General features: G+C 30.1%; 1 protein-coding gene across 1 annotated transcript in view; it reads right to left on the minus strand.

The window, feature by feature from the left end:
* Window positions 1-21,015, minus strand: part of LOC118182601 (lachesin-like) — an 886,001-nt gene that overhangs the window by 864,044 nt on the left and 942 nt on the right. The gene's annotated exons all lie outside the window — the stretch shown is intronic.

A 21,015-nucleotide genomic window follows, 5' to 3' on the forward strand; every position in this document is an offset into this window, starting at 1 on the left:
AAGAAAGCCCGTCTCTAGTCTCAAATTCCGGTTATAGATTTTAATGAGCTGAATTAATTCCAAACAATTAGCTCTTATGTTAAAAAATACCGCTTTTGGATTTAAGTAGCAGTTGCCCGAGTGATTATAATACTAAAGGTGATGTGGCAATAGAGATTCTGACTATTGAGACGATTCCATCTTTCAGTGCAAGACATAGGAATAACTGAATCCTAAAATCCTGCTCTTGCTGGGATTCAACCCACATACGTTTCAAACTAGCTGGACGTGCTAACCACTTATTCTGTGACACACGAGGAGAAGTGAGATAATTTATTATAGAGTAACATGAGGTTATTACATTTCCACTGCTTTTGTTCATTATTTATGCGGTTTTTCGTTTTGTTTGTAATATATTATTTAGATTTAATTCGTGAAATTTACTTTTTGTTTTTTGCGAGAAGGGCGAGGATTATCCACTGATATGCGTATATAAATCGATGTTAAATGCATTCTTAAGCGATATCTAATTATTGACATTAACCACTTCACAGTTTTCTCCGAGATAGACTCGTGTAATTCCAAAGTGTCATCAGGCGTCAGCGACGAGACACATTCGTCGAGGTTAAATGGTGTCTCGATCTCTCCCCCCCCCGAAACGGACTCATCGCGTTGTGCTTTTCAAGCGCTCCCAGAATGAAGTGGTAATGAAAAGAAGAGAGTTATAGCCCAATTGATTATGCTTTCTCCAGAGCAAGGTTGTGTCAGAATCATTCAGAGCAAATTTCACTAAAGACGGGAAATAAGAATGCACTTCCATCCCCCTTTTAGAAAGCAATGCAATCCGAATTACTGCTAATTACAGAGCGCGCCTTTGAGGGATCGTCATTGTTAATTTTCAAATTGTTTCTGCTGGTTACGGTGACATACATGAACATCATTGTATGTTAATAGTAAGTGTTTCACGTTCATTTTGAGTGGTCATATAAATATGTTTTTACTACTGGTAAAAGGAGAAAAGAAATATTTCTAATGGCAGTTTCAGAAGAAAAGTTTCCTTTTGTAGGAGGGGGGGGGAATGCATTTGAATTTTGCAGACAGTGAAATGGTTAAAGCCAGTTATTTTTTAATACGTCGAATCAAATGATCTAATGTAATTCATTGAAATATTCATGAATGACATGTAATTTAAATGTTTCACAATCTTTGTTTTATGTCGAGTGTGACCTAAAATATATGAATTTATTGTCAGTGCTTCATGATTCTAGTTAATGCAATAAAACAACATATGCAACACAATATCTATAAGAGCAATGTAATGCACTTTGAGAAAATTTCTTCTCAGATAGAATTAGTATAAATTTCTAGAAATGTATGTTCAATAAATTTTTAGAGTTTATTGATCTCCTTAAATATTTTCTTATTTTTCACATTAATACTAAATTTTCTATCCAATAGAATTACATTACTTACACTTCCAAAATCAAAACTTTCCTTTATAATAAAAATATGACTGGATGATCTCACTTGGATTTAGAAAGAAGAAGAAAAAAAAAAAAAAAAAAAAAAAAAACAAATACTCAACTCACTAGGAAAGCTTACAAAAAATAATGAAAATCTAATGTAGTAACGCATATATCCTTTGATTTTCTCAATGTCATTTTTTATCAGATGTGACACTTAAGATAAAGTGCAAGAATGATAATACATGTGTCGCCTAATATCAAATGCGTTCAATAGTTTTTAATACAAGGTAAATTAAAATGCATTTTTTGAAGTTATGTTACTTCTTTTAACACTTTATCCCAGTTTAGTAAAGTACATCGAATCTTCAACAATTTGGACAGTGTGAGAAAGAAGCCCAGCTGGATATCTAGACTATCACTTTTTCAGAGACTAAATAAATAATGTGACGTTAAAATCTGAGTCTTTTCAGTATTTTTTTTCCAACGTAACGTAAGTATTTTTTTAAAACTTTTTTTAATATATTTTTAGCATTGTTCCAAAGGCAGTTTTGTATTTCGAAGAAAACTTACTTACTGTTTGCAATGATAGAATATAGTTTTATTTGTCATGTTCCTGTCTTCTTTACTCTCACTTTTTATGAGCTGATAATGCGTTATTAGACATTACTGCAATTTAAAACCTGTATATAGCTGCGCTAGACAAAATGATGAGCTGTACGTTCACTCAATTTCTGCATTAGATTTAATAACTAATTAATAATTTAAATGTTACTCATTTATTTTTACACTTTAAAACGTCGAACTATCTGATTACATCAAATTGTTTCATGTCGATTTCAAACGTTTTTCAAGTACACAACTGATCTGTCGTCATTAAAAATATTAACTGAAAAAGTTTTGAAAAAGCGAAAATGGAGGTCTATTTTATAATCAAGTGCTAAACGTCTAGTTAAAACGATTTACTGCATGTTCTAGAAAATGATTCTAGAATTCAATATATAGGATCAAAGACGTTAAATAAAAAGAGTAAAAAATTCGCTATTTGATATCTGACTTTACTGACATTCTCTTTCAATTTCGATGTTCACTGTTTTTCATTCTGTTCGTACTTTAAATCTTAAAGCATCAATACTAACTTATAAGCTTTCCTACAATAACCGGCTATTAATGGCTACATGACGCGATGTGATAAATGCAGTATTTTAACATACAATACTCGACAACACCTATCAGTAACTAACTGGTGGTCGCGTAAATTGATTGATACTCGTAGCTTTGAATCGAATTTAATGGTGCAGGTAATTTTATATTCCCTTTGCTAAGATTCTAAGCAATTAATAAGGCATAACATTCAGGAGAATTTAAATATTGTCACAGGAATTAGTACCTGAAGGAAGAGGAATGCGAAATAAAAGAATTTTGCTCTTGCAAAGATTATGTATTTTGCATAGGAAAAGAAATTAGCTTAGACATTTGTTATAAAATAAACACGAGTTAAATTCTGCTAAAAATAAACGAGAATCCTGAAAAGCATTGACTGATTCTGAGTGAAGAATTATAATGCATCTTCTATTACAAAGAAAAAGAAACAAGTCTTACAAGAGCATTCGATTCAATCCGGAAAATTTTGTATTACAGCTATAAAAATACTAACGGTAATAATACAATAGTATGTAATATAATAGTACCATGGCGGTTCTAATACAATAGTAAAAATAGTTTGACTTACTACTAATAGGCGATGCACATATCTCTGGTTTAACTAAGGAACCCTCAAATCTAAATAACAGACAATAATGTTGGAGCTTGTATGGAAAAGAATACGCGATGAAGTTTCTTGTGAAAGAAGGAGAATAATATGCGATGAAGTTTCTTGTGAAAGAAGGAGAATAATGTGCGATGAAGTTTCTTGTGAAAGAAGAGTTAAAACCCGCGAATATCTAGAGAAGATTTCAAGAACATTACAGCTCAGCCTCAGTAATGAGTGGAGCAGAGGCTTCAACTATGGCTGTGAGTCCGTCAGTATGCCCTGGTCATAGCGGCTTTCAACCTACCGCAATGATTCATGTGAATATATAGAGCTCACCACGACTAAGAGGTTAAGGTTGAACACTGATAGTTCGGTTTGAGGTTCGAATCCCTCGAATGAGCTGGCTGAGGGAATAGGTTGACATTTTCATGGTTTTCCCCATGTGTAACGTGCATACCAGTGCTTTGCTGTAATAAAAAATCATAAACCTTTGGATATATACACTGAATAACCCTGGATAGTATTCTTTATCCTGATGTCAAAGAGTTTCTTGGAGGTCAGCATATTAATTAGAATGATAACGTGAAGCAGACTGTTCTAAAGCAAAGTACTCTAGCGAAACCTTCAGTGCCGAAGTTTTCCATGGATTAGTTAAATGTCGGAATAAATATACGAATGTAATAATGTACTTCAAAAGATAAATGCATTTACGCTTCTTCAAAATTTATGATTTATGTACATTTAAAAAAATCTCAAGCTGTCATTAATACTTCTCGTATATGTGAGAAAAGTATATAAACCAAAACTCGAGATAAGTATATAAACTTTCAAATATCAATTAGTATTTGCAACCTTATAACATTACGAGAAAATATCAGGTCTGCTTTCTTCATACCATGAAAATATCAAGTATTTCTTTAAGGGAAATTTTCTTCTGATTAAAAACAAAACAGCTATGTAGAACTCACTAAACATACACATAAGATTACTATGAAATAACACTGATTTAAGGTTGAGGTTTATGCAAATTATATTAAAAAAGTAATTAATTAAACTTATCAGGCTAACGGATTATTTTTCCACTATTCATTTCTTTACTTCCTGTTTCGAATCAAACTTGCCAGGAAATTTGTGCTTAACATGTATTGAAGAAGACAGTTATCATCCAATGAAGATTAGCTTGCAGGGAATACTCTCTTTTGAGGACACCCCTTAAGAAACAGTTGCCATCTTAGCGATAGAGAAGAAGAAGGTGGACAAGGGGTTAATAGCATAAAATTCACCAATACAAAACGTTAAGTTTACCTAACTGCGAACACGTGCGTGTAGTTTCTGGCATCTCTAACTCGTAAATCGTATTTTGGGATTGAAATACATTTAGCAATTTTTCTAAAAGGAAATAGTAATAACACGGCATTTTTTACCAAACATTTCTAAACAAACGTCATTTTTATAAATGTTTTAAATTCAAATGAAACGATACACATAAGGAGAATAAAAGAACTGAAATTTAACAAAATAGAGTACATACACTGCTCAGAAATCTTCAGCCTTTTGTCGTCGGTCATATGAAAATAAGGTTTTGCATTTACTTAGATTTCTGAGCAATGGCAAAGGCAAAGTATCTTTGCAATATGTTGCAAATCTTTTTTTCGATCTATGTAATACTTTTTAAACTACCAGCCATTTTCCTCGTTCATAAAATGATTCCTTAATTTCAGCTTGGAATTATGATCAATGAATGACAGATATCGCACCTTGCTTCAGAATTGCATCATGGTGCAACAGTTATCAAAACCTTCTGTTAAAGGAATTATCCTTTGAAATATGAAATATATCAATAATTGTCTAGATATTGAGTTTCATTTATATAAGTAGAACAACGAAACATTTTTTTCATGTACTTGTTAATTCTATTTAATTAAAACATAAAACAAATAAAATCCAATTATAGCTTTCTGTCTCCTAAGAAAGAATACACAGAGGATAACGTAAATAAGCTTCTCAGTCGACTTTTAGCAGCCGGCAAAGCGATGCTTTCTGCAAATAAGAAAATTAACTTCATTTCGAAAGAGTGAATTTAATGATTTCTCAGAAATACGTTGTTTGATATGGAAGTTCCCTCTTACACTTGGGCATGAATTAAATTTATGAAAAAATTTAGATACTAAGAATTTTGAGTTAAAGGAGCATTTGTATTACAATCTAAACATGTTTCAGTTACTTTTACTTCGATCGATACATCCATCCGTCCTGGTTTTAATAAATATAAGATCGTTCAGCTAAAGGAGCCGCTTCTTTACCTTGCATCTCTACCCTTTTGATAAACAATGTTCGAATTGCTGGCATTTTTATTCCCTTTTTGAATTGTGATTCCTACAAGATGTAGTGTACCTTTGAATTGAGATTTCAGTTTCTGTAACTCGAGCCGGTAAAGAAAAATAAATATCTCACATTAATTATAAATTTGTTAGAAATTTGTTCTAGTTATCAATAGTTCTATGAGTGTGAAAGGTAACCAACTAATCACGAAATCTAACCAGTTAAGCCACGAAAATCTTAACAGTTAAGGGATACTTTATATGCTTAGTTAAGAATAAATGAGAACCTAAAATTTCGTTAGTAAAAATTTTTAAACCGTGAAACTAGCCTGTATAATGTAAATTAAAGTCACGAGGAAAAAAGGGAATTTAGTTCCGTATATTAATATTCGTGCGAAGTTACATAAAAAAATTACTTTCACAGCATAAGATTGTTTATTTAAGTAACGAACATACATTTTATTTCACAATATTTAAGATGTCTGCAATTTAATCAAATAAAGAACAGGAATAATGCATCATCCTAAGTATCATATAGTACATTTGAATACCTAAAGCATTAATACAACTGCATGAATCCTATATCTGTAGAAAACTCTGTATTCTATGTTGAACATTTAAACATAAAGTTATTAAATTAAATATCTAAATAAATTTAGTAAAGCGTAATCTTCAGTTTGATTAAATTTCACTGAAATATATCTAGTGTTTTAAAGTATTTGCTCTGTGATATGATTTATCTCACGATTGATTCGATTTCACTTACGGAATTAATTTAATGTATTACCGTTTGAAAGAGCTTACACAAATTAATTTAAAACCTTTCGGGTACAGGCGCAGTACTAACTTTCAATAACAGACGTAATCCTCTTTCTAATAAAGTTAACGTCTAATTTAATGGAATTCACATATCAATTTATTCATTCAATAGATCTTGCAAGAAAGATAGGTGCACGGCAACCAAACAAAACTACAGCAGTTAGAAATAATTCAATAACAGATGTGTGTTTGACTCCTGGTGTATTTTCCTTCATAGTAAAGCTATTCTTAACAGAAATTCGAATGGCTGAAAAAAGTAATCTTTGTTAATTCAGAAATTAGTTATCTTCGAATAAGAAGTCATTGTTTTTCATTGTTTCGCACTTCAAATATAACTGTATAGTTAAAAACTCTGATGTGGACACCACATAACTTCCTTGTATAGCCTATTAAGTTACACACGTTTTTTTTTTGACAATTTAATTTAAACTGAATTCTTCAAATTTCATTAAATATATATTTCTCATTCAATTAATTCAGTTCTCACTTGCAAAAGTACATAAAAACTCAAAATATTTTCATTAAAAATTGTAAAATCCAGAAAAATATGAAATACAAAATACAGTTAAAACAGTTATAAAACATTTTTTTTCAATTGAAATTAGAGTTTCTAAGACATACCAAACAGTTCGGCCAGCGGGCAAGAAGACAGATTTTTCGGTGCACAAAACTGAAAATTCACTTTTGGTCCCACTCGGGAAAAAGAAAGTGAAGGTGCAAAAACTTAATTCACTATTCTACTGAGTTTGAAATGTATTCGTTAGGCTAACTCGCCACTTAAACTTTTAAATTGTTGATAATTCTACAACTATTACATGCACATTAACAAAAGGCATAAAAACCTTAATCAGAACATAAAAACCACATATTTCAATCACATTTAAAGCAAAAAATGTGCAATTTACTAACATATAAAAATAAAAAATCAAAGCTTACCGAGCCAGTTAACAGAGTGGGAATATATATCTGATTGGTACAGCCGATTGTCACGAAAAAGTAGATGTACAACTATGTTATAGCAGTCTCATATACAAGATTTCAACATTCTACGGCCACTCGTTCTTGAGTTATGCGAGATACGAGTCTTCTTGAGTTCTTGAGTTATACGTACGTACGTACAGACTTCAAGAAAAAGTCTCTTTTGAATCCATTTTAAATCCAGTTTACAATACTCTTTGGCAAAAACAGTCTTTTATTCTGTTTGTACATACAAATGTTACGCAAAAACATAGTTCAAATGGTTTCTAGAGCGGTTTATGGATACTTTTGGGAAATATGATGCATGAAAGTTTCGCGATTACAATGCTTCCTTTACTTCATACAAAGAAATAAAAAGAGGAAAAGGCAATTTGGTACTATTCCGTTTTGAGGACCGTAAAAAAAAAATTGCAGCGAAAATGTATGCGCAAAAGCCCCAAATCTAGCAAATGCGCCTATTTAACAGCGCGCCAAATCTAGCGTACGTGCTGATTTCAGATTGCGTAAGTTTATATAGATCTATATTTCTTAAGACGCCATTGAAATACTAGTTTAATTTTTAAATCCTTTTTTGATTTTAAATTCTTTTTTTGATATCCTATGGATTTAACAATTTGGGAATTGCACATGACGAAAAGTGTGCAATAGAATTTTGGGTAAAGGCCAGAATCACCCACTGCTTGACGCGTTTTTAAGAATTGCACATATTCGGTATCCATGCAAACATCGACCTATTTTCACTTCACACACACACAAAAAAAAAAAAAAAAAAAAAAAAAAAAAAAAAAAAAAAATTCCCAGAATTGCGCCAAAATGGCACTGCGCACACCCTTGACTTTATCTATGTACACATCGACCTATTTTCACTTAAAAAGTAAAAGAAAATTGACAAAAATCCAATTGTTTTTAACCTTGTAAAAAGCGGCAAACAAAAATAAGTGGGCGATTCTGCACCGAGAATTTTTTCAAAGAAAATGCATCATTCTTTATAGAAAATTAAGTTCGAACAACCAGCAAGATGAAATTATGCTTTAGCGATAACTCGGTAGCGAAATAGCGATTCAGGCATCCATTCAGTTATGTTTAGCAATTTTTATATAAATTATATTAATGATCTGAAATAGTTATTTACTCTTATGCTTCCATTAAGTCATGTTTAGCCTTTTTTATATAAATTATAATAAAAATTTATTATATGAAATTAAACTTTCATATAAATTAAAACATCAATCTGAGATAGTTATTTACTATTATACTTCCTTTCTTGCGTTGGGGTTGCCGCAATTATTTTTGGCAGTACTGGCATCAACAATTAGCTTGGCGATTTTTTACGGCCCTTAAAACCGAATAGTACTGGCAATTTTAATATGATGCATACTTAACATCAGTTAGAGAAATTATCTATATGATAGTTAGTTTTCTGATCACTACGTTCATTCATCGTTCAGGAGAGTTAAAATTTTCATTGACTGAAATGATTTCTGCGAAATTTAGTAAAATCCCGAAAGAAAAGCATCAATGTTTTCATCAGTTATTCAGTTTTAGCGTTGCTACATTTCAAAAGAATGCTTTGCATTCCAATGGGGATGTATTTCAATAGAATGCGATCGGTGCTTACTATTCAAGAAGTGAATTCCTAAAAGTAGAAATTATTGCTGTTTATGTAAAAATCTAAGCATTTTCAATGGTACCTTCTTAAAAATCATTCTCTTTGTAACTGATAGGAATTTAAACAGGAGTATTTCAATTTTCATATTTTGCGAATACAAACGGAGTGTTGGTTCTTACTGTTAATTCTGAAATATGTAGAAAATTTTAAAAAAAATATTTAAAATCTATGGAGATTTTTAAAAAATAATTCCAGGTGCTTATTATTCTTCACGAACGTTAATAAAAAATATTTAAAATTTAAAATTAAAGTTTCGAAAATTATTTGTATAAAAGCTATTATTATCATATAAACATTCTCAACTTTATTAAAATATTTTATTTATATAGTAGTAAATGATATATTTATGTAGTAGTAACTGTTTTGTATTTAGTTAAGTTAGATTCTACTCTAAATGCTAAATACAGATTTGTCACATGGCCAAATCTCTGATTACTGAAAAACGTATTTGTTCGAAGATAAACATATTGCAATTTTGATTTTTTGTCCATCATTCGAAACTTTCAAAGTATTGTTTTGTATCGAAACTTAAATAAATAAACACTTCGCGAGATTTTATAGAGAAATTATTTATGGTCCAAATAATTTAAAGATATCTACGCATGGATTGGGAGATAAAATTGAATACTAATCTACCTTTGAAAAACGTTCTCCCTGATTTAATAAAGGAAAAAGGCTCTGATGTAGAATAATCTTATCTATGCTTAAAGAAATTTTTTATGTTAAGGTTTTCAAAACAAAACTGAAAAGAACAAGAAAAGAGTAGTCGCAGAAATGTATAAACGATACATCTTATACGACTGCTAGAATCTGCTATTTTGGTTCACGTGTAGCAGTAGATGAGAAGAAGGAAACACTGAGAGAGACTTGAAATTTATATACAAACTGGATAATAGAGAACATTATACAAATCAATAAACCAAGCTCGAGTTTAATAATATTAATAATTCTTCATATTACACGAGATATTTAAAATGGATGGTAAAAGAGAATGAATATATAGCGATGGGATCGAAAAGAAAAATGAAAACGTTTTCTACATTTTGTAACTATAGGAGAACCTTTCTAAGACGACCATCCACGCATTCAGACACCTTTGTCTTCCGCATAGGGGACTAGATGCCTTTCATGATTTTCACTGATTTTTAATCACTGCTGATGGAAACACTGATTGGTTTCAGGGAAAGTCATCTTAGGAAGATGGTGGCTATGGCAAGGTTTCCTGAATTTTAATTAAGACTAATTAACTTCTGTCATTAATTGTTATAATGTATGCAGTTCACTTAACTTTTGAAGAGGTGAAATTTTTATAGCACACAGAGCGTGTTTTGGATTATTCAGTGTTTCCAGTTATTGAGTTATAAATTAGTACCGATAACTCCTAATTCAGAGTAAGTAACTCTCAAAATCCAATAGCTGATCACCTTAATATGTGTTTTACTCAGTTCTTAAAATGACGTATGTTCAAATTTCAAAGCAGAGGTATTAGGCGGCTTCAATGCTAGTCATAATAAGCGTGGACATTTCGTTTCACGTCTCAAGCTTTAGATGCTGGCACTTAGTCAAAAAATATTGCTGACGCTTATTGCATCTTTCTTTTGTCGTTCAACACCGCTTGCGAAGAATTTCTTTAACACTTAAAAAATAAGTAAAGAAATTACAATACCTTTACAAATCGTAGTGGCAATCTCGTGATACGACATACAGAGATTTGGCACTATCCCAATCTCTAGTTAATCACTCACAAAATTTTCTCTTTGAATTTAAAGCTTGAATTATAAGAACTCTTTGGAATGTGACATACGTGTTAATGACATATCTATACTTAATTCAAAATATATATATATATATATTTTTTTTTACTTTCGTTCAACTAGTTGAGCCCAAAATATTTTAATATTTTCAGTGTGAAGCGAAATAGAGGAGGGAAAATTAAAAAATATTTCTGAATTAATATCTGCGCCTTCTTAAAATAGTTTAATCAAAATTTCTTAATTAATTTAAATTAAAATTTCTTAAAGGCGGCATAATAGGCAGATAGCCATCGTGTGCTTTGCCATAATTAAATACACCAACTCCTTTAATGCATACCATGCCCACAATATTCCTAAAGCACTCTTTATTTTAATCTTTGTAGTAAACTTATATTCCCGTTTATAAAAGTGTTTTAAATTATGCTAAAATTCATTTTTTGCATTTTTAAATTTCAAGGATCAAATTCATAAAAATAACGAAATGTAATGTATGCCAAGGGAATTTTTTAGATATTCTCTGCTTCCTATACTTTTATCTAGAAAAATTTTGTACTCGTAAAAAACACAGATGTTTGAGTCTAAAAATTTGAAATTGATTTTTCCTCTCAGATGCTATTCAATGATTATTTTTGATATACTAGTGTTTTTAATTCATGTATTTTCTTTTTGCGTTTGAAAGTCAAGTCGAAAAAATGTTTTTACATGTTCCTCTGCCCCCCTATGCTTAGAAATATTTTTGTAAAATTACAAAAAATTAAACACGGATGTTTGAATCCCGTACTATGAAAATTGATTTAAATATATTATTTTAAAATCTGCGATTTTTTTACCTCGCATTCAGTTTGCACTAAGAAGTCGGTTAGTAAACAATTTTGAAAAATTCGAGGTCGAATGTTTTCCCCTTAAATGATATTCTATTTTTGTGTGTGTGTGATTTACTAGTGTCTTTAATCTATAATTTTGTTACTTTGTTATATCGAGAGAAGTTTTTACATTTTCCTCTGCTCCATATCATATTTAGAAAAATTGTGTACTTATTATAAAATATAAAACAAATACTTTTGAATCTCGAAGTACGAAAATTAATTTAAATATATTGTTTCAAAATCTGCGATTTTTAGCGTAATATTCAGTTTGTATTGAGATCTAGTGACAGATTTTTCTATTCTATGTGTCTACTATTCTGGTGTTTCCCCCTTTAAAGGCTCTTCAACGATTTCGTTCTTTTTATTTATTAGTGTCTTTAATTTAAAATTTTGTTACATTTAGTACGTCAAGAGAGTTTTAACACAATTTATAAGTTTTCAAAGTCTAAAAAGACCTTATTAATATTCTCATGAAGTTTAGATATTTTAGACTTATAATTTGGTAATAGAATGAACAATTCCTTAAACTAAAATAATTTAATTTTTAATTAATGCAAATAATAGATATTATGTGTTTCCTGCGTGCCAATACAATAGCCTGCCAGTGTTTTCTAGGATAAGAATTCTGCAAGACTCTTTGAACCTCCATTTTTCAAAAAAAAAAAAAAAATTATATTAATCATTAATTTAAAAAATAACCTGCATAGAAACTGTCGCCACTTAATCCTTTAACGCCACAAAACTTTTTATAAACTGATATTTTATTTTCAGTTGCGCACAGATGCAAACATTTCGGTCATCAATCTGTGTGCGGTCCATAAATGTTATGCCCAAATTTAACACCAAATATCTTTGTCAATATTCTTCATTCGGAAGTCAAACATTTTGCGTTTCATTTTTTATAATGAGCACACAATTTTCCTAGATATTATAAAACGATCTTGAGAAAATATGATATAACGTATTTTAAACAAAATTAATGCATTTTACGCGAAATTAAATTGAAAAAATAGAAAAAATGAATTTTTGTGTCATTTAAAATATTTTATAATTCAAGTCTAAGACCAACGGTTTCGAAAATGAAGATCGGCTGAGGATGGTTTTGGACACGGTGTTTACCTTGAATTCTGATATAAAAATAAGAAATAAAATAAGAAAGCAGTCATTATATTACCCAAATGGATGCTTTTTATAAGGCATATAATGAACGATCATCGTTTTTCAAAACATTTAATTTTCTTTTGCAATGCATTTGTTGAGCATGTTAATATAGCGTAATAAAACGCGTTGAGTCAATCGTCGCAATATATCTTGAGTTAAAATGTGCACAACTTCTATCTCTATGTGGTTTTACTAACGACAAGCACTAATGTTCTTTATTATGATATTTAATAAAAAATATACAGATATGTTTCAAAGATTTCAGTGCTCATTAATGCTGTGGGTCTACTCGAAATTCATTAGCTTTTTCAAGTGGTTTGTTTCGGAGTACAGTTCTGAAAGAAATATGCTAATTGAGCTTGCATCATCTTACGGTGCTTCTTGTTTGATAACGTATTAAAGCAGATCAGAAAACGAAAATCAGCCGCTGAATGTAAATTTTAATAACTACAAATAATGAACCTCCATCTTATGAAAGCAAATTATTTTCAAAAATCAAGTAGCACATATGATGGCTTTATTACTTTATTTTCATTGCATAATATGTTTGGTTACAATATAAAGTTTCTCTCATAACGATGCAAGATAACGGATACATAAAATTATTCTTGTGCAGATAGTATTGAATGGACGAAGATTTACATGATGTAAGCAGGAAAGGTAAACCGTAGAAAAAAACTTCAGGAATGACTTAAAATAATTTTACAGATTGATGTGCAGTCAAAAAATTAATATGGGCGTAAAAATAATGTAATAAATAAAATATATGTAAATATACTTAAAATTACAAATTTAAATAAATTAGTTTCCATATAAATAATTAGTTTCCATATAAAAGTATTCAAAAACATGAAACGATAATTTCAGGAACAACATAAAAAAATTCCGTGTTTTGCTTGTAAACTACTTTGCTGTGAACACTTTTTTTTAATTATGTAATTTTTTCACTGTGTTTAATAAATGTAAAAAGAGAAATGATTTTTGGCAAAGATAGCAGTTTTATGTCAAATATTAATATTCATACAGTAAACTGCTTATGGATATTTTACTCACAGTACTATATTCAGTGTCAACTGATGTTGGTATCTTTTTATCTCAACACAGATTCCATGGTGTTTCGTTTCAGTACGAAGATAAAACTCACAGTTCTTTTTTCCATATGGAAATTAATAAAGTGTTTAGCAGCGATACATTTTCTCAGTTTTTGATAATATGAAAATACGACGTCTTCAAAGACATCTTTTGTAGAAACGAAAATCTCTATTTGATATCAAAATACTTCCTAAGCAATAGAAGGGGCTGTAAAATTTTCCAAATTCTGACATTCGAAAGTCCGCAAATTAGTTTTAATCAACTTTTCTACGCATAAACATATAAAATAAAACGAGCATACAGTCATAAAATAATTTCAGCATTTACAAGCAAGGTATGATTTGATAGCCAGAGTGTTCATAAAATAGAATGTCTTTTTTTTTTTTTTCCTTTGAGAACATACAGACTCCCCGTGCACCACATATGTACAACACGGGGCTTACAGAAGTAAGTTAACAAGAACATTAAAGGTTACACGTATAAATAAACATTAAAAATTACATGCATAAATAAAGCGAACAAAAGCAGAGAACAGCAGTCTGGACTTCACGAAAACAGATAAGTTCACTGGCCAAGTCACTCCGAACATTTTCAAATCATTCTGTAAGCATAATCTAGGGCCATCAAATGTAGGGCTCGAGAAGATCAAATGTTCCACATCCTGAGCAACTCTTTTTGAACATTCACATAAATTGTTTGATCGTAGATTAAAACGAAACAGATAACTTGCAAATTTACCTTGACCAGACAAAAACTGAGACACTTTAAAATTTAAAGAGAGGAAAGACTCGGAATTCAGTCTATGGTAAATAGAAGGAAGGAACTTTTTGGTGACTTCAGCATGACAAAATGAAATGTATTCCTCATTCCACATAGCTAAAAGCTTTTTATAATGAAAGGACTTCCAATAACTCTTTGGAATGCTAATGTTGATATCAATGGGTAAATTTAAGGCATCTTTAGCTAAGAAATCAGCACTTTCATTTCCGTAGAAACCATGATGAGCACGCACATAAGCAAAGCAGATATCAATACCTGTAATTCTAAGTGAACTAACAGTTACTAGGGTTTCGATAACTAATTTATCGCAGCTGGTAATACTGTTCGAAAGTTGAAGAGAAGAAAGAGAAATATATAGAATGTCTTTGAAAGAATTTTTATGCAGCTTCGAAAATTATTGCTTAATTTCATGCAAATCAGCCTCAGATTTGATTTAGGACTCCTATTTCCTGTTAAAATAGAATGTCTTTGAAAGAATTTTTATACAGCTACGAAAATTAACAGGAAATAGGAGTCCTAAATCAAATCTGAGGTTGATTTGCATGAAATTAAGCAATTTGTTAAAGCTAAAACTTTGAATTCTTAAACAACTTTCTTTATGAATTTTCATTTCAAATTTAAACAATTTTATTAAAATTTATTAAGTAGGTTTTAAAGCAAAAGTTTATTAAATGATGAAAAATGTTAAATCTTTGGAAATAACTGCAAATTTACTAAATATTCGATTTCATATAACTCAAATTAAAGGTGTAGAGAAGATATTTTAAACAAATGGCATGATATAAGTCTGAGCAATCGAACCGAAAAAAATAGTTTAATACAAAAATATATCTCTAAATATCACTTATATGCGAATATTCACATTAAATTAACTCGACATCGCGAAATACCATTCAGATGTGCAGGGGTGACAAAATGTAAGTTTCTTGAGTCGTAGCAGTCTGCAGCTTTACACAAGAATCAAGCTTGTATTAGCAGAATCCAGGAATATGATTTATGCAAGTAAATAAATAAATAAATAGTTCAAAAATCACAACACCAACAGATTTGTTGCACAAGCACAACAGGTGACAAATTTAATTCGTAAGATGAGAAATATGCTTCCGCAAATCATATTGTTGCATGAGTACGGGTTCTTAATAGATTGAATGCATACAGAATCAATGACAGCTTGATAAAATTTAGTTTACCAAAAGAAACACTACACAGTACTGTAACGTTCTACAAAAATACTCGTACAACTCTTCACAGTATCACCGAGAACAATCAGTAATTACACTTCAAACTACTACTAATAGCGTCAAACACAAAGAAATGCAAAGCACATCTAAGGCGAAGCTCTCTCGGTATTCTGAACTAAGAACTAACGACTACAACTGAGAGGAAATGCTCTCTCCGGTCTTAAATAGTTTTCACCCAGCCGCCGGGAAATGCCTAGTACTTTTCGAAATTACTGGAAGCATATAAGGCCGTGTACAGTTGCAGTTGCATGTAAAATCAATTACAGTTATTCAGTTATTATACCTAATGCGGCGATACAAGTACCGGACCAAAATTTCACCAAATGGTCGCCAAGTTTGGTGACTCGGTAATTTATTACCAAATTAGGCGACAAAAATTGGCCGCCAAAACTGTTGCTAGGTTGCCGGTATCTCGCCAAATTTACGAGATACCCGTTTATTCTGTGTTAAATAGACTTACCCCTGTATTCTTATTTTTGCGACAGATCATCGTCCCCCTAGATTTTTCATGTTACATTATACAGAAAAGTACAACAATTTCACATATAACTGCAATAAAATCATCGAACTGTATACACAGTTCGCAACAATATAAATGATGTGACGATCACTTTTGCGGACTTGAACATGCACTGCACCATGTATGCAATCACAGCCTATAACGAAGGTGGCCAAACTTCAACCAGTTAGAGCAGCATGTTCAAATTCAGAAAATTTCGACAGCCGCCACTACATTTTTCAAAAGCCACGATTTCATATTGACGTCATTTGAAAAGTAATGAAACTTGTTTTAAATAGGAAAAAAAAAGTCTGATTCTAAGCAGTTATTCAACGACAGTTTGCTTTCAGTATATGGTGATGCCTCGAAGGCAACGCGAAGTTTTTTGGCATCTTTGTTTTTCTCTAATTAGAGCTTGATGCGGTAAAAAGTACTCTTTTTCAGAAATGAAATAAAATAAATACTACGTTTCGACATTTATCAGTTTAAGTTTAATACTAACTTTGTAAAATGAAATGAAATAGATTAATTACTTTCTTTTGGACATTGAGTAATTTTAGTTCACCATATTTCACGCATTTATTATACCTGCAAAAGAACGGCGCCACCGCGAGCCATCCTGTGGCTCACGGTACCTCTCGTCTTATAAGCGATATACCTCGCATGTTGACTTAGACTGCTTCTTAACAACTGCTGATTGAGAAACAAAGCCCGCAACCAAAGCGTACATTGAGTGATGCCGGAGAAGGGTACCTGCCAAGGAGTTGTAAAACATAGCTATCAGCTTTTTTTCTGAGCGAAGAGATTTTAACCATTAACATATTTTACGTGTTGCCCGTGTAGTGTCACCAAATGTTCCCTCTTACTCAGAACTTGTTCAGCGTAAACGGCTTTTTATCGGATGTAACTGCATTATATGGCACTTGTTGCAGCGATTCTTGAGAGGTCATGTGCGTGGCGGAAGAGTTTTTAATATATCAATTATTAAGCTTAAAACAACTTGGTAGCGTTATCTCTTGACAGATGTCGTGTTCAAGTCGTTAGATACATCTTAAGCCGAATGGATATTATGATTCATAAAAATGGTCTTCATACCTCTAATAATGCTTAATTGAAGTTTTAATTTTCATAATTTTAATAATTGTAAAATTATTGTTTTTTTTTTCTGAAGAATCTATTTCTTTCGTCTATTTGTAAGATAAATAAATAAAATTTCATTTCAAAGCAGCCATCTTTATTCATTTCCTGTCAATTCGTATGCTTTTGTGCTGCATCATACATCCATCCGTCGCTGGGTTTCAGGAACTTTATTTCATTAAACTTCCTCTAACACAGTGCGAGTTTGGTGTAGATTTAGCTCTTACAGTACATAGCTATATAATGTTCTTGGTAGCGAAACTTGCATTTTAACTATCCTACATTTAATTTAATGGATAATAAATGCAAATGCCATCTGAAAAAAATGACTGAAGAAAATAATAAAGTAACAAACTGTGAACATTCGATTAAGATTTAAGTATTAGCTTTTACAAAACATTCAGATAATTCTGATATGACTGAATCTTATAATTATGAATTTTATAGCACTGAATAACGATGATACTCTGAAATAATTATGGTCCGTATTTTAATTCAGTATTTTCTATTAATGCGTTTTAGTTTCTACTAGTGTCTGCTACTACCATTTCAGCATTCTTAGAAAACTGCATTTGAGAGAAATCTTCTTTTTTCTTGTTTAAATTTTATTTTATAACTAATTTACTTTCGCATATATTAATTTTGAGAACATCTTAATTTTTCAGTACACTACTCCGTGCTAATATTATTATACTTAAATAGACTTTTATTACTTTAGGCGAACTAAAATTTGCTGTCTAGACAACGGACACTGAATGCTAAGTAAATTGAAATAAACTGGCAAAAATGTTGCTAACCATAAGATTACATCATGAAAAAATATTAAAAAACTAAGTTGAGATAGAAGTTATGTCAAGCTATTTAAGGCAAATATTACAATATTTAATAACATCAAACTTATTAATGACATCATTTACAATCATTGCGTCTAAAAATATGGAAGGGCTATGAATTTGACAAATACATCACGACACTGCGGTCTGTTAAGGACAAAAAAAGTTTACAAAAATGATGCAAATCCCCAGGTATGGTAATACATTTAGATGAGCGGACGTTCTAAATAATTAATGCCTAATTAATGTAAAAGATAAAATTTATACCATATATTAAATTATAATATTTTAAGTAAATTTTTCAAAGGGTTAAAAGAATATAGTAGAATACTGGAATGAGTTTCTGTAAAAAAATTAGAAATATATCAATTTTTAAAACCGTAAATTTTTAAGTTAGAAGTTGTCTAAATTAGAAAATTTTAATAATTAGATGTTATGGTAAGCTTATAAGTATAACACTTTTCTTTAATATTCGAAAGAACAACTTCCAGAGAGTTTCAAGGCAAACCTGAAATAAAATGTCAATTGCTTTTGTGATTATTAATGCCATATTTAGTAATTTTTAAATAAATTAAATTTTTATTGAAATTGTTAATGGAAAAGATATATGGAAATTTTATCTATACGCATACAGATGCAAATATTGATTTTATCAAAGGGTCGTAAATGTTTCCCGTTAGCCTATCCGACATTTATTTCCTGTAGCTTTTAATAATTTAAATACATTTCATAATAAATTCTTATAAATTTAATTAAAATTGCTATTTACTTTATCTACTAAGAACTTTAATTGCTTAATCTTTTAACCTGTTTAGAGAGCTAAAGGTTTTAGGAATAACTTGATCTTCAATAGCTTTGTTTGTATTAGTGAGTTTAAATTTAAACAAATATCATCTTATTTTTTTCCAGGCTTTGTGTACAATATTGCACATTTTTTATGACAGGCAGTAAAGTAATTTCATTATAAATACAATTATCAATAAAAATGTAATAATAAATCTCAACAGAGTAGCTTTAGTAAATATTAATAATTTGTATTTCCTTCTTTTCTTTCTTTCCTTTGCTTAATCGACCATAAAACAGTTTTTAATGAATGTTCTGCTCGGAAAATTAAGTATTTAAAAGCAAAGAATATTTCAGTATTTGAAAAAAGATAGGTACGATGTGCTAAAAATTTTGATATTTATAAAATATGAGATGCCTTAAATATTTTAGTGGAGATAGTAAAATATTATTTATTGGAAATGCTAGATTTTGGAAACTTTTATTGTCTCTAAAATAACATTACCATAACATTATTCTTGAAATTCAAACATCGATAACATTTTAAAGTGAATTTAAAGTTTAAGAAAAGTTTTACACTATATTAATAATGTGAGTTAATTTGGCGTTTCCAAAAAATATACTTTTAAAGTTAATATTGGCATATTATTACTTGTTGAGGATGAGAGAGGCAAAAATCACTCTCTCAAAATTCATTGAAATTTAAGTTTAAATTTTGCTTAGTTTGAACTTAATCATGATGTCTTGAGAAACTCAAAAATTATTAAAATGTATGAATTAATTATAAAATAGAAATAAAATAATAAATAAATAAATATAAAATAAGTGCATTAACAATATTTTAATTTAAAACTTTATCTCAATTTTTATATTTAACAAAGCATCTTTAAAATACTCTGAACTCGTAACTTTCGAAACGAAATTGCGTAGCAGTAATGGAAACACAGTGTGCTTATTGCTGTGTCACCAGTACAAATCCTATTGTATTCATTACTCTTTGCGATTTGTCCCAAACTTTACCTGCAGCATAAAAAGCCCAGATAAATAAGTACTGCAAAATAATATTGTCCATTTTATTTCATACACTATAAATTCCAGAAATATATATCGTTACGAGAAACGAGTAAAATACTCTAATCAATGATAAGATTATTATTAATACTTTCAAGAAAATATAAGGAAAAAAAATAATTGTGTGCATATAGTGTCTGCGGAATTACGATGCGGTTAAGCGACGTTAAAGGAAAAAACGGCACAATATGGTACGTTAAAGAAAATGTATATTTCCATTTTTGTATTTAATAAGTTAAAAATATTTAGACTCGGTAATTAAAACAAGAAATCATGTATGTTTGCTTAGATTTCCTACTAATAGGAAAGTTCGAGGAATTAAATATCCATTCACTCTCAGTTTTGAAAGTACTGACAACGTAAGTATACTGAGTTCTTAAATAAGTTTTTAGATATATTAGTGGAGTAAATATAAAGATAAAAACTGCAAAGATTTTGCGTTTAATTACGACGCAAATCAGGAGAAAAAAAACTGTTTTAACTATACTTCGAGCAGGGGAATAGAAAACGGTTGTTAAATCGTTATTTATTTGAGTGAAAAAAACATAATGCGATATAACGGACTCACCTTAATGACTTTTATTAAGATACATTGACATACTTTACAGTATTTAACAGCATAATAAGTTTATATTTAATGATATGTTTGGTTTTAATGCAAACCTTTTTAACTAAAAGTATCGAGATATATTGCAAATAATGATGTTATATTGATATCTATCTACCTGTTGTAAATCTTTAAGTGCCAAAATATTGTTGACATATATATAAAACTTTAAAAAGTCAATAAATGTATTCTTAGAAGATGATTTTATT

The sequence above is a fragment of the Stegodyphus dumicola genome, chromosome 4 (genome assembly GCF_044657685.1).
Source record: "Stegodyphus dumicola isolate Sdum_Otavi_A_Nest chromosome 4, ASM4465768v1".
Lineage (NCBI taxonomy): Eukaryota > Metazoa > Arthropoda > Arachnida > Araneae > Eresidae > Stegodyphus > Stegodyphus dumicola.